The 15803-nt window shown below is 41.5% G+C and overlaps 1 long non-coding RNA gene across 2 annotated transcripts; it reads right to left on the bottom strand.

Moving 5' to 3' along the window:
- Positions 1-5323: 5323 nt before the first annotated feature.
- LOC135975781 (uncharacterized) lies at positions 5324-13203 on the bottom strand. Of its 2 annotated transcripts, none has more exons than XR_010592820.1 (4): positions 13074-13203; positions 8532-8618; positions 8150-8267; positions 5324-5435 (listed from the first exon to the last, which is right to left on the bottom strand). It is a non-coding gene; the product is annotated as an uncharacterized LOC135975781 (long non-coding RNA). The 2 variants fall into 2 exon arrangements; XR_010592819.1 differs by lacking the exon at positions 5324-5435 and adding an exon at positions 7177-7276.
- Between the last annotated feature and the right edge of the window lie 2600 nt (positions 13204-15803).

Raw genomic sequence — 15803 nt, forward strand, 5'->3', positions numbered from 1 at the left:
GGGGCACCCCGGAGCCTCTGCCCCCCTCAGCCCCGGCTTTCCCTGGGATCCCCTCAGCGCCTCCCCCGGCCCGGCCGGCTCGCTCCGCCTAAGAGGCCGCTCGCAGCCGGCGCGCGGGTCGGCGGGTCGGTCAAAGCCGGCAGTGGTCGCTGCGCCGCCTCCGCACCCCGCTGCGCTCCGCCGCCATCTTCAGCTCGCGTGCTCCAGGGTTCAGGCCCGGACGGCAACCGCAACTACGGGGAGAGAGTGAGGTCAACCCCGCCCCCAGCCCTGACCCCGCCTCGCCGGCTGGGGACACGCCCCCAGCATCCGGGACCTCGCCGCGACCCCCTATACTGTGCGGGCGCCCGGCTGGATCCGCCTTAGCTACCGGCCTCAACTCGTTTGCATAAAAAGGAAAAAGATGTCTGCCGCTCTCATCACCTCTATTTCTAAAGGTGATTTCTAGTCCCAGTATGCAACAGGCTTAGGACTACAGTTCCCAAGGTGCAGTGCGGCAAAAAGCGCGCCTCTTAGGCAACGAACGGTAGCTGTTCTAGTCTGGCTGGAGCGTGGCATGCTGGAATTTGTAGTCCCCCCAGACAAGACCTGGATTGGAGTCCCCCTCTCCGGGCAAGTTGGAGGCAGCTGCAAGTTGTAATTCCATAGTTTCAGAGTAGCAGCTCCATAGTAACAATTCCATAGTTGAGGCTCATGACTAGGGTGACCATATTTCCCTATGCTGATTGTGGGACACCTGGTAAAATTACTCGTATTCAAGTGAGTTCAACAGTAATCAATCAGAACTATGCAGGGCTAACATCAAGTTGACTGAGCCCTTGTTAAAAAGAAATACTGCATAGTTGGATTCTTTTTACTTAGCTGCTTATCTTTAAAGCTTTCGGGTTTACATGGGGAGGGGTGAGACACACACCCCTAACCCCTCCCCCCCCCCCCACACACAGGGAGAGATGACACACACAAACTCCTGTACACCTCTCTCACATAGTGTGGGAAACAGACCTATGCGACCATCCCTGCCCGGCGCTCTCCACCCTCTATGCCTAGCTAGGACCCCGGGACGGACCCACCTCTCCTGGTGCCTTGCGCCACATCTTCCCAAGGGAACACGGAGGGAACAATGCAGGGTCACTTGCCCACTCTCCCTCCCCAGATTTCTGCCAGGCACTGTGTGGAAGGGAAGGGACAGGAGCTGCTTCCAGGGGAGGGGGGGGGAAGAGGGATGACCTGGCCCGTCTTTGCAGAGCTCATCTCTTCTTCCCACTCCTTTCCCCAGTGTGGCTGGAAGCAACTTGTCCCTTCCTGCCCGCACAGTGTCAAAAGGCAGCTGACACCTCCAACCTGCTGCTGGCCACCAACATAACCCAGCTGCCTCCAGCTACAGCATGGGCAGGAAGGGGTTAAGCCCTAAAGAGGCATTGTGCACCAGGGCCCACAGATGTCTTTGGCTGGGCTGATGCCCCAGGAAAACCTGAAGCAGTGGGGGAAGGAAGGAGGCTGCCAGCCAGCTGTTGGTGAGTTGACCACTCCAAGCAGGGGCTGGTTCTCCACCCAGCACTGGGAGTGGGATGGGTCCTGCCTGGTGGAGATGGAGAAACAGCAGGGCTGGGGGAGTGAAGGGGCAAAGCAGGGAGAAGACTGCAAAAGGGGGAGCATGTAAAGGGCTGACGGATGGGCAGCAGAGGCAACACATAACTGGCCGCTGCCTGGCGCCTGACCACACTCACCAGCCACCATAGCAGCGCGCAGCCAGTGCTAGCTGGAAACAGGACGGGCCTGGCTGGCTGAGAGCCAGCACGCAGCAGGGGCTGTGCTGATGAACCAGCAGAGGGAGCAGCCAGCCCTGCATGCTGCATCTTTGCCCCGCCGCCAGCCTTACACACCCACATCCGTCGTCAGCCACTTGACACCGCCCTTCCTGCCCGCCCACCACTGGTGGACAGATGGCTAGTGAGCAGGGATCTGGCCAGCAGCAGGACCCACCGGTACAGAAAATATGGGACAATTTACCTGTTTTTAAGAAAGAGTCGGGACACCTGCAGGAGGGCTTAAATACAGGACATCTGGTCACCTTACCCATGAACCATACTTTAGACACCTTATGGTCTCTGCATTGCCAGCTCTTGTGCTTTGTGCATAAGAATGGTCATAATGGGTCAGACCAATGGTCCATCAAGCCCCAAATACTATCTCTGACAGGGGCCAGTGCCCAATGCTTCCGGCAATTAGAGGTTTAGGGACACCCAGAGCACAAGGTTGCAAGTTTTGTGATACTTTTATTTTTTCGATAAGTCCCCCCTCTTGGAGACTCTCAGCTTTAAACAGGTAAGTTTATAGCAGGCATGGCTGTGAAGTAAAGCTGGAAAACATGAAACTTAAAGGCTCAAACACCAGAAGGCAAAACAACACACAAAGAAACAACCTCCCTCAAATTTATTATTTAAAAAAAAAAAAAAAAAAAGATTTTTTGGAGCTTGGCTCAGAATTCTTGAACACCTGGCATGGGCAATACTGTGACTGTCCTATATTTTTGAGGACTACATTCTTATTAGCTGGATGATTCCACATCACACACCCTCCCAACTGACTTTAAGGGACATTGTGACTACCTCTATTTCAGAATTCATGCATGACCAAGCTTATTTTGAAGGGATAGTTCCCCACAATGTTATTCATGGTACAAAATCATACAGAAGACAAATGCATACATTTATATCATAGTGTATGATCCTTCTCAGGATTATTGCTGAAATATGAGATAAAGTATATTGTATATTGAGCTATATAGGAATGATAGACATGAGGTACCAAATAACAAACAGCCTGTCATAAATATAAAGGGAAGGATAACAACCTTTATGTATGCAGTAATATAAAATCCCTCTTGGCCAGAGGTACAGAATCACTTACCTGTAAGGGGTTAATCAGTTCAATTAACCGAGTTGGCACCTGACCAGAAGGACCAATGGGGAAAGAAGATACTTTCAAATGGGGGCGAGGGGGCTTTGTTTGTGCTTTCTGTGTGTTCCCTCTTGAGACAAAGAGAGACCAAGCAGGTAATCCAGCTCCTACTGAACTGATTCATCTAAAATTACAGAAATTGTAAGTAATAGCAAGGAAATGTGTTAATTATCTTTTGTTTTAGCTTGTAAATTTTCCCTGTGCCAAGAGGGAGATTTATTCCTGTTTTGTAACTTTGAAGTTGAGCCTAGAGGGGAATCCTCTGTGTTTTAAATCTTTTTATTACCCTGTAAAATTATCTTCAATCCTGATTTACAGAGGTGCTTCTTTTACTTTTTTCTTTATAATAAAGTTCTTCTTTTAAGACCCTGATTGTGTCCTAAAAACCCAAGGATCTGGTCTATGCTCACCTTGTTAACCTATTTGGTTGGTATATTATTCTCCAGCCTCCCTAGGAAATGGGGTGAAGGGGCTTAGGGTATATTTTTGGGGGGATGTGGCCCCTCCCTGAATGTCTGTTTAAATCACTTGGTGGTGGCAGCAATACCGTCTGAGGACAAGGAAAGGAATTTGTGCCTTGGGAAAGTTTTTAACCTAAACTTGTGGAATATAAGCTTAGGGGGTCTTTCATGCAGGTCCCCACATCTGTACCCCAGAGTTCAGAGTGGGGAGGGAACCCTGACACAGCCCTTAAAATAAAGTCACCCTATTTAGCAGCCACAAACGTTCATAACACATTGCCAATACTCCACTAAAGAAAGTGATGCAAATAAGGTGGGGCAGAAAAAAAATTGTTACCCCATGGACAGAGAATAAAATGTTTACTTTTACTTAGAGTAAGAAAAACAACAAATAACAAAGTCACCACAAGAGAAGTCAACATGTTTTTTGTCTGCAGGATCCTCCATTTTCAATCTCCTCAACGCTCTACCACCAGCAGCCTGACAGGCAGGCTAACTGACTTTTTAAATTTTTAAGCACTCTATGCAGAAAACATGACCATAGCTACATCTATCACAAAAACAGGGTCCTTGAAGACAAATAAAAGTGTTATTTCTAACAGTATTTTGCATTTCTATAGTATCTTTCGTCTGAAGATGTTACATGGTTTTACAAGTAATTATTAATCGTCACAGATTCCCTATGATGTATATTATTATTCCCAATTTACAAAGTCAAAGTCAGTGATAGCGCTGAGAATAGAACTCTGATCTTCTGAATTCTAGTCTGGTGCCTTCCTCCTAAAAATTATAATTCATATACATATAGCACCTAAATGACCATGATGAACACATTCAAAATATGCAGACAACAATTCCTTAGTTCTAATCTTTCTTTTTGAAGAAAGTGATTGAATTTGATCTTTTCACAATTATCCTTAGTTGAAAATAACAATCCTCAAATCAGCTCCATGGAGCTGGACAGTTTCAACAACAAAAATACTCAGTCTTGATTTTCCTCTCACTTTGACCAATTTTAGACCAATATAAATCCCATGATTTAAATGGAGCTACTTCTAATTTGCACAGGTGTAAATTAGGGGACAATCTGACCTTTGGTAACAGACTGGACACTAAAATGGAGAAATTTGACTTGACATGCAGAATAACCATGAGGAAAACTTTATTCATTGATTAAAACCTTTTCCACAATGTGTCCTCAGCTAATGAGAAAATATTTTCACAATAGCCATATCAAACACTGATTAAAATATCCAATTTAGGATGAAAATATTTTTTTCCACTACCTTTTTTTTTTTTTTTTTTAAAAAGAACTAAAATCAGTAACTCCAGACAGATTGTCAAAATAGGACTCTGGCTCTACAAAGTATGTTGTATTTAATTTTGTTTCTACATCTTTCATAGGGATTAAAAACTGGTACATGCTTTTCATGTACCGTGACCTTTTTCATATTGCTGACTGCAGACGTTCCTTGAATAAAAGTACTTTGGTCAGAAAGAGTATTGGAAGGGAATATCACCAAGGATGTGTGTAAAGTTAATAGATGGATTCTGAACTGGTCCATATTTTAGTAAGTTCTTGAGGTTTAATTGTTCAATACTATTGGTAATGGGCAAATCATTATTTCTTTAAAATCAGTACCAAATATGGAGTAATATTAAGTAACCTATTATGTCTTTTCTAAAAGATTCACTACACTTTTCTTCTACAGTGGCAACAATTTATTGAGTTTCTTTTAATAATGTATTCCAAAGGCACATACGTCTGAAAGTAATCACTGTATTAAAAGGGCCTAAGATATATATATCTTGGTTGCTTCCGTTCAGAGAAGGCACTGATCATCTATCCTTCTGAAAAATCAGCCCTGTTAGGTGTTCAAGTTAGGCACCCACAACTGCTAGTCACTTCTGAAAATCTTGTCCTTTGTAGTTTAAAATAACAGTTGTGCTGTGATTTGGATCTTCCAGGTGTGACAAATTTCTGCATGAACATTTATCTGCAAGAGGTTGTCTCTGCAATATATAAGCAGTTGAATGTGCAAACAGCAAAACAATGGACAAGGAAAAATCAAAGGTGGGGCTGAAACTCAGATTCCCAGATGACTCAAGTGAGAGTGACAAAATTGATGGTACATTAACAGCTCACTGACAACTCAAAAGGAACCTTTTTATGAAATTAACAGCATTACTGTTGCACTAGGGGGCTGTCAAAATTTAAACTGGGGTATATCTTGAGGGTTTTAAAATTAACTTTAAAACTGCTAAAGGCTGTGTAACTGTATGCCTGCAGATTTTCAACCTAAGAATAAATTCGTTTAAAAACTTACTCAAAAACTACTTTGGCTATTTTCTGGTTAGGCTTCTGGATGACAGGGCATTAATTCCAAAATGGGCTGTCCTACACTAGTTTGATATTAGGGAAGGGGCATCAAATTCATTTGGAGGAGAGGGCCTAGTTCCAAGTTTAAGTATGGTCCTTGGGGCAGACTAAGTTTTCAGTTCATACTCCCCCTCAGTCCACATCAGATCTGAGCCTTGCACAGAGACCAAGGGGAGAACACACACAGCCTTACATAGTAACTAAATGTTGCTGATCTCTTTCAATCCTTACAATCCTGCAGGATGACAGGTGCTTTACCCCTGTAAAATATTACTATTGTTTTCTGTTCTAGAAGATTATTGGGCTGCTACAAAAGAAAGAACCAGAGAGTATTCATGGCATGGAAGAAACAACTAATTTCACAATTATCCTTAGTTGAAAATAACAATCCTCGAATCAGCCCCATGGAGCTGGATAGTTTCAACAGGAATCCTAGAAATCCATTTGCCACAGAAAATCGCGGAATCTGCGTTTGTACAGAGAATCTTTAGTTTTTTTTATTTTGTTTTTTGCAATATGTAAATCATATTAACTACATTTTACTGAAAGTACCAGTGTCACTTATTCAATGTGCACACCCTCCTCTTCTTGTGGTTGATTTTTTTAATGTGCTTTACATTTCCACAGCTAAACATACTCCGATAAACTGCTTCCGGCATATAAAGGTTCCTCAACAGCATATAGGGGTTTGTGTTTTAATGCATCTAAAATTTCACTTCAGCCTCCAGACGTAATTACAGTTATGAAAAGATGCCGAAAACTTTAAAAATCACCCCTACGTTCCATGTCACTGAGTCTGGCAAGGACAAATTTCACATTGATGATAATCTGCTGTTCTTACTGTATGCAGCAAGGCTTTAGATGACATTCAAAGGCAGACAATTGTAGAATACATGGAATGTGCTAAACATAAAACTGAATGAAAATAAACTAAAACAAGAGGCTGGAACAGCAGGGCCATTGACAACAGCAAAGAAACAATGCACTGTGACTGGATCATTTTATTATAATGATTGCTGGAACTGGTAGGCTTTGAACTTGCTTAAAAATTGTAAATATAATCAATAAAATATCATGTTCAATTGATACCTATATATATTTTGGCTAAGGAAACTAAAGTTCAGCGTTTCATTTTAATTGCAGAAAAACGCAGATTATGTTGTGTTTTTTTTTTTTTTTAAATCAGAGAATTGGGGATTTTTTTTTTTAAATCATGGAAAAAAATTAGGATCCCTGCTGATGGTGACACTCCATGTAAATGCCCTGATTGTACTTGTAAATGCGCCCCCTGCTGTCCTACAATTTTACTCTCAAGGGAAGGTTAGACCGTTACTAAATAACATTTGCTTACAATTCTAAAATGCACAAAATTGGCACAAAAACTGGAGCAAAGTGTATCCCCCATGGTTACAGTGGCTGGGTTGAATCCTCCCACCTCAAAGTCCAAGACTCATTCATACCCATTCATTTAAAGCTGCAAAACAAAATGAAGTATTTCTGTGAAGTTTTCTCAACCAGATTAATAAACTGAGCAGTGAATTAAGAGCTGAGGTAGCATGCAGTGTAATAAACTGTCAGACACACACAGTTTTTCAGCTCCAACTAAGACATTTAAAATAACCTGATTTGTGTCTGAAGAACAGCTGACATTACTATCCCGCTCCCCTGCTATTTTAGGGATTTGAGTTTGATAAATATAACCTGTAATGCCATCCACTGTACAGAGAAAGGGACTGTCATTCCCAGGCTCCTTAGTATTTATTTAAAGGCTAATGTTGTGCTAGACCAGAATGGAGTTTATTTTAGGCTTATTTGACTTGTTTTTATTTAGCATCAAAACCATCTGTCTACTTGAATTGTTAAACTTTTCTATTACAGAGTGGGAACAATGTTTGGTTTAAAATAAGTTTAAGGACCAGGGGATAGCCGTGTTAGTCTGTATCTACAAAAACAACGAGGAATCTGGTGGCACCTTAAAGACTAACAGATTTATTTGGGCATAAGCTTTCGTGGATAAAAACCTCACCCACGAAAGCTTATGCCCAAATAAATCTGTTAGTCTTTAAGGTGCCACCAGACTCCTTGTTGTTTTTGTTAAGGACAAAATTCTCATCTTTATCTGTAGCTAAGTCAAAGAGGAAACTCATATGAGTAACAGCAACAGGATTAGGCCCCTATTGGAGAAGTATTTAGGAAGGCATCACAATCTAATGGTCTGGACCAAGAGCCAGGATCTCTGAATTCTAATTCCAGCCCAGCTACCGGCTCTCAGTGAAGCCTTGGGAAAGTCACTTAATTTTGGTAGGTGTCAGTTGCTCCACCAGTTATATGGGATAATATTACTTACCTGCCTTGGTAAAGGCACAGGACAAGGCATTCAGGAGACCTAGGTTCAGTTTGCAGCTTCTTCATAGATTTGCAGTGTGATCTTAAGCATATCACAATTTCTCTTTCAGTTTTCTTGCCTGTAAAACGAGGACAACTGGTGGTTTAACACAGTTGGAGTATGTTTTGGTCAACATTAGAATCACTTGGAATCGTGACTTGTGTGAAATCAGAATTATAGATAGAATTATGCAAATACAGGATTGCTTTAAGGGTTTGGTCCATTCTGATTTTACAAGTCTGCCATAATGGGTCTTCCACCACTTCCCTTGGGAAGCTATTTAATGGTAAAAAGAAGAACAGGAGTACTTGTGGCACCTTAGAGACTAACAAATTTATTTTACCTTTAGTCCTTTTGGTATGATGTCCATCTGCTTGCATTTGGAAAGGAAGATGATGTCTGTCTGTATCTGTCAAGTACTCCTGTTCTTCTTTTTGCGGATACAGAAAAAAAATAAATTTGTTAGTCTCTAAGGTGCCACAAGTACTCCTGTTCTTCTTTTAGCGGATACAGACTAACACGGCTGCTACTCTGAAATATTTCATGGTAGTAGATCTTACTGGCAGGAAGTTTTTCCTAATAAAAGGATACTAGACATTGCAACATTTAGCAGGCTGGTTAAGAGTCCTTCATGTGGCATATTCAATAGGAAGATTATCTCACATTAATGTCTTCCTCAAAAGTATGGATATCAGTATGAACCTTATCCAGTTCTAAATTTAGTGCAAGTGCCTTAAAAAAAAAAAATTAAAAGATGTAGCCAGGAAAGTGTCTGACCCCATCTAACAAGTTTCCTCAATTTCACCCTAGCATAAAGAAACGTGTTGACTTTGCCAAAACACACAGAGCCAGGCCAAGATTTACACTTAAGTAACAGTGCTACTAAATGTCTCTTGATGGAATGGCTGGATGGAATCTTGGTATCTTTTGCTCTGATGCATAGAAATATTTGTACAAGGACATTTAAGTTATAAGTCATAGTCTTAAAAATGAAACAGTTAGTTGTGCTATTAAATAAGAGATTAGATTGGTAGAACTGACGTATTTTTAAAAGTAATGCGGTTTTCTTTTTGCACTTCTTTCAGGTACTAATACTATCACTTAGCTCTTATATAGCACTTTTCATCAGTAGATCTCAAAACACTTTACATTCTTTAATGTATTTATCCTCAACACCCATGTGAGCTAAGAAAGCTTTATCATCACCCCGAAATGGTGGCACAGACAGGTTAAGTGACTTGCCCAAGGTCACGTAGGGAGTGACAACAGATGTGTCAATTTAACTTTTGTTTATAGTCAGTTTGACTTTCTGGTTGCAGTGTGTTTGATGTGACTTGCTCAATCCTGCAGTGTTTAGGTTATAAATATTGCAAATTAATGTTTAAATGCACATCAAAAAAGTTATATTTTTAAATTTGATGATTTTTTATTTTTATCAAGATTTATAAAATATTTGTTGAAATCTACAATATTTTGTGACCTAACTGGCTGATTTAGCATGTTATATTAACTTCCATCTGAAGATCACTTCATAATCATTAAATAATTGAATCTACCAGCACATCTGTGAAGGAGCTAAATATTAATATTGTGCCTGGTTTGTCTGTGCTATATACTCTGAAGCATGCTCTTTGGAACCTGCTTTTCAAGTCTAACGTGTGCTGGGTTTTTTATTTTTGTTCCTCTTATAGTCTGGGTAGATTTTGCCTTTGTTTTGTGTAGGAGGAAGTTTTATATTTCTGTTTTCTTTGTGTTTATCTTTAGTTCTGTATATGGTTTACTTGTGGATTGGAGTATGTGTACATCTTTGGGGGGGGGAAATCTTAGTTTACTAAATTATCTAGTATAACAGTGCTGCCCACTTTTGTCAACACCTAATGAGGTCTAAAAAGCAGCTTGATTAAAATAAATAAATAAATAAAAAATAAGAGGCCTGTTAGTGTCACAGTTCCTATAGGTTCAGAGAAACTTCGGTAAAACACTTCACGATGTGTTAGACAGCTCTCTAGTTTCTCTTCAGAAGTGGCAGCATTTCAGTGATAAAGATGAATAAAAAGAATATAAAGCACTTTAAGATCCTTCCAGATGAAATGTGCTATGTAAATGTAAGTCTTTATCATTACAGCACATGTGATGATAGATGTCTTCAGTATTCCAAACAGAAAAGGTGCAGAACAGTGTTTCAGAGTTATGTATAGAAGAACTACTGTTCAAAACCTCCAAAATTACATTGTTCAGCTAGATAGCCACATTTCTCAACATCCACTATTATATAGAATACCAGTGTGAGAATTAATGTCTACAGAACATGTGAAAATAAGACAATCCTTTATTTAATAAGTCACATACATAGGTCATAAAGACTGCTTGCCCCGTGAAGCACATATAGATGCTAATTCCATATAATCAATCTAGGGAATTGAACTGAAAAATAAAAATAAAGATAGATATTGCTTCAGCAGCAGGATCATCCTGATGAGATTTTTAAAGTGTGGTTCTCTTCTGAAAAGTGACGCTGTAAAAATGGCACTTTTTACTAAACAGAGCTGCTCCATGCACGTCTTCTGAGTTCCATGTGCTCTAAGAACGAACAGTAAGGTGACAAAATCCTGGCTTCATTGAACTCAACGGTACAACTCCCGTTGACTTCACTAGGGCCAGGATTTCACCCAGGCTGTGATTGCTTTTTGCTCAGGTTAACTCTGCAGAGTCAACACAGCTACGGGAGAGTTAGTTGGATTCCATTTCTCTTTGTGCATCATCAGATTTGTTCACTAAGTGCCAATGCATTAGACATATGTAAATCTAATTGGTGGGAGTGCATTGGTATCAGTGAAGATCACCTGTGCAAGCACATTGTCTTCAAAGAAGAAGGAGGGCAGATTTCAGCCTACACAACTATTCTACACACCAGAAGGGGGTGGAGGGAAACAGCAAAACCATAGATTTAATTCAGATCCAAAGCTGACTTAGAAAGCTGCAATTAGAAAGCGATTGTAAAATGAGCACATGCAATATAGAATCACTGAGAGGTAAAAAGGATGGTGTCCCCCTAATGTCATTTTTACAGTCACTTTCCAAAGTAGCACCATATCTTAAGTCATTGTGGATCTTCTTTCCCAAATGTGAAGACTAAGCATAAAAAGAACCATGATTTTTCCTTAGACCTAATTTAAAGGAAATGCAGAGACTTGTTACCAATTGCATCAAACTCAGAAAAACCCAGAACGATAAAAGTAGCAAAAAACCCAAAATGTCAGTGTCTATCAGCTTTCCTCCCTCTGCTTGTAGACGGAAATAAAGTAGGTTTATACACATTTTAACAGAACACTGTTTTAGAGGGCTAACCAAGTGATACAGTTGTAGCAAGTAAGCTGCTCTGGGGTTTCAGGTAGAGTGCAGTGCATTGAAGAGACCGTGTCCTTAACAGAATAATGAATTTCTAGGGAGCAGGAGGACTCAAGGAAACGGTCACATAAGAAGTAAATTCAAATCCAGCCTAAATCAGTAGTGACTCACAGTTGTTACCAATGGAGGGCTGTTTTTGAAAATAGATAACCATTCATTTTGTGGTCTTGATACAGTTACAGGCAAACAGTTGTTAGCCTAACAAAATTCAAACACAATTGGCACTAATTAGTCCTCTTGCTGGCAGTCTCAGCAGACCATAGGGACTTTACATGTGGTCTGTCCAGATCAGGTGTGAAGCATGTCAGCAAAGGACAACGTGAAGAAGTTGGCACTGCTGCCGCCCATGCTGTACCTAGTCTATGGAAATATTTCAGTCTCCACTATGACAGCTGAAACCTCTCCAAAATTTAAGAATTTGCACACAAAAGTTACAACTGGAAGTTGTTGTTCAGATATTGTTAGTGGCACTGTAAGGATTCTGATGTTCTATTTACAAGCGCCCTCTGGTGGTCGTAAAGATAGCAAGGGGTTCTCAGAACAATTTTTTTTTGGTGGCCTCATTGTGGGGCCACCAACTCTTGCACTTTCTCCTAAAATACTGAATTAGTTTTAGGAAAACTAAATAAATACACACACAAACACATCCAAATCATTATAATTTATTCATTGCTAGCTAGTAAGTCTGTTGTGAAAAGTGCTATTAACAAACATACAAGTGTCACTTTTCACAGCAGACTTACTCTGCCCTGGCAAGCCTGGGGACAAATTAAGCTGGATGGAGGCTCAGGGGAGGCAGTGGGGGCCAGGGGAGATGGGGGTGGTTGGCTGGGGGAAGCAGCAGGGGACTGGAGCCTGAAGCCCTGCAACCAGAGTCTGAAGCCCCATGGCCAGAGGACAGTGTCCAGGGACAGAGCCCAAAGTTGAGTGGCTGGAGCGTGGGGTCTGCAGTCGTGCAGCCAGAGCCCAGAGCTGGAGCCCAAAGCCCTGGAACCAGAGTTTGCTGCCCCACCATCCCAGCAGTGAAGCCCAAAGCCTGAGTCCAACTACCCCTGGGAAAGCAGGGAACTCACCAGCTCCCTGCACCTACAGCATTGTTCCCCAGCTGACTCTAGATGGGGGCAGGGCCCAACCCTTGTTGGTGGCCCCAGCAACCAAATACCAGTACAGTGCATCCAGGAGAAACAGGAGGGGGAGGCGGCACTCCTCCCCCCCCCCAAATCACAGCCCAGGAGACTGTGGCCACAAGAAAAGCCCCTGGTGGCCACATACGAGAAACACTGCGAAACACCTCGGGAATGGAGGTTGTTTGTAACTGTGAAATGTTCATAACCCCGAACAAAGCATTATGGTTGTTCTTTCAAAAGTTTACAATTGAGTATTGACTTAATACAGCTTTAAAACTTTACTATGCAGAAAAAAATGCTGCTTTTAACCATCTTTATTTAAATGAAACAAGCACAGAAAGTTTCCTTACCTTGTCAAAAAAAAATTTTAAACTTTCCCTGTTTTTAATAGTTTACATTCAACAAAGTACTGTGCTGTACAGTATTTTTGTTTTGTTTTGTCTCTGCTGCCCGATTGCATACTTCCAGTTCAAAATGAGGTGTGTGGTTGACTGGTCAGTTCGTAACTCTGGTGTTTGTTTCTCGAGGTTCTACTGTAACAGGAATGAACTTGATCAGAAAAAGAAGAAAGCCCTGTATAATGATGCAGGGTCAAGTCACAAGCAGAAAATAATTGTTGCAAAAACATTCATCTTCAGATTATGACAAAACAGAGTAAGAGGAAGCTTCAGACCTTTCAAAATATCCTGCAGCCTAACCTCAGTTATGCAGCACAGCATCGGGGATTAGGAAAAGTGGCCACTAATGACTCATGCACAGGAGTGAGAATCTTTTTGCAGGATCTTTGTTGTATAGCTACCCCAATAAACTTGAGAGTGGCTAATGTGCACTGATCATGTGCCTATGGTCATTAATGGCCCTTTAACTGGGAAAGTAATGTTTTCTATTGGTCAGAACATAGGTCTGGAACAACTCCTGACCTATGCAACTAACTTTGTGGCTTGAGTAAGCCATTAACCGGTTTGCCTCAGTTTCCCCAGCTATAAAATGGGTATAATGCTTGTATATCTCAGAGATGTGGTGAAGTTAAAATTAATTACAAACATTCAATTAAAGTGTCCCAAAAGCCCTAGAGTTCTTCCTAAGAAAAAGGGATTTTTAATTATAGTTTTAAAAATACAATTGCAATAATGCATTAAGTGTTTATTTAGTAGTTATTCAGTATTACTTAGTTCAAGATAGCATCAAATAGTTGCATCAATTTATGAATCAAGAGATTTGATCAAATTTAGGGCCAAATTGTACCCTCATTTTGTATGTTGTTCTCCATTGAAGTCACTGGAGTTTTGCATAAACACTGAAGTTATGTTTACCCAAGCAATTTTCTTATTGGGAATCATTAAGAAAGGGATAGATAGTAAGACAGAAAATGTAAGATTGCCTCTATATTAATTCATGGTAAGCCCACATCTTGAATACTGTGTGCAGATGTGATCACCCCCATCTCAAAAAAGATATATTGGACTTGGAAAAGGTTCAGAAAAGGGCAACAAAAATGATTAGGGGGTAAGGAATGGCTTCCGTATGAGGAGAGATTAATAAAACTGGGACTTTTCAGCTTGGAAAAGCGATGATTAAGGGGGGATATGATTGAGGTCTACAAAATCATGACTGGGGTAGAGAAAGTAGATAAGGAAGGAAATCATTCAACAAAAAAACTTCAGAAACAGACTTCAAAGAGAAACAGCAGAACTAAAATTCATTTGCAAATTTAACACCATTAATCTGGGCTTGAATAGGGACTGGGAGTGGCTGGCTCATTACAGAAGCAGCTTTTCCTCTCCTGGAATTGACACCTCCTCATCTTATTGGGAGTGCACTACATCCACCCTGATTGAATTGGCCCTGTCAACACTGGTTCTCCACTTGCAAAGTAACTCCCTGCTCTCCATATGTCAGTATATAATGCCTGCATCTGTAACTTTCACTCTATGCATCTGAAGAAGTGAGGTTTTTACCCAAGAAAGCTTATGCCCAAATAAATCTGTTAGTCTTTAAGATGCCACCAGACTCCTTGTTGTTTTTGTAGATACAGACTAACACGGCTACCCCTGATATTTAAATAAGGAAATGTTATTTACTCCTTTTCATAACACAAGAATAGGGGTCACCAAATGAAATTAATAGGCAGCAGGTTTAAAACAAACAAAAGGAAGTATTTTTTCACACAATGCACAGTCTGTGGAATTCTTTGCCAGAGGATGTTGTGAAGGCCAAGACTATAACAGAGTTCAAAAAAGCACTAGATAAGTTCATGTAGGATAGGTTCATCAATGGCTATTAGCCAGGATTGGCAGGTGGCCCTAGCCTCTGTTTGCCAGAAGCTGGGAACAGGCAACAGGGGATGGATCACTTGATGATTACCTCTTCTGTTCATTCCCTCTGGGGCACCTGGCATTGGCCCCTGTCAGAAAACAGTATACTGGGCTAGATGGACCTTTGGGCTGACCCAGTCTGGTTGTTCTTATGTTCTAAGACCTTCCCTAGTTGCCCTACCACTGATATAGGCCTGTTGGTGGTAGCAGTGATGGGAGTACTAGTGTCAATGGGTCACCACCTTTCTAATGAATGTGTCCTGTAGACCAGCTCTGAGTAGAATACATGATAAGGTGATTAAAATACCAGTGGTTAGTCTACACTGGAGAGCCCATTACAGCTGTTACCATTGTTGGAGCTGCAACGGTGGGAAATGCTAATATCGCTGGTAGACAAAACCTCAGCGCTGAAGTCAGTGGGAATTTAGCCTGGGTGTGAACTGCAGGACTCAACAGAGACTGAAGAATTCCTGGGCCTGTGCACCTATGTGGGGCCAGGAGCATGTTGCTGCTCTGAGGTGTACAGCACCTAGCACAATGGGGTCCTGGTCCAGGGCAAGGGCTTCTAGCTCCTACAGCAACACAAATAATAAATGATAAGATATGAGCAGCCTGACCCCCTCTCACCCTCCCTTCTTCCAGGCCGGAGACGAACACTGGTCTGACACTGGGGGCCCTACTCTCCCCCGACCTCCGCCATGACAGGAACTGAGCCCATCCCATAAGGCCCCGGGACGGGGGCTTGGCCTTTTTCCCGTGATGCCC

This window comes from Chrysemys picta, chromosome 15, assembly GCF_011386835.1.
Source record: "Chrysemys picta bellii isolate R12L10 chromosome 15, ASM1138683v2, whole genome shotgun sequence".
Lineage (NCBI taxonomy): Eukaryota > Metazoa > Chordata > Testudines > Emydidae > Chrysemys > Chrysemys picta.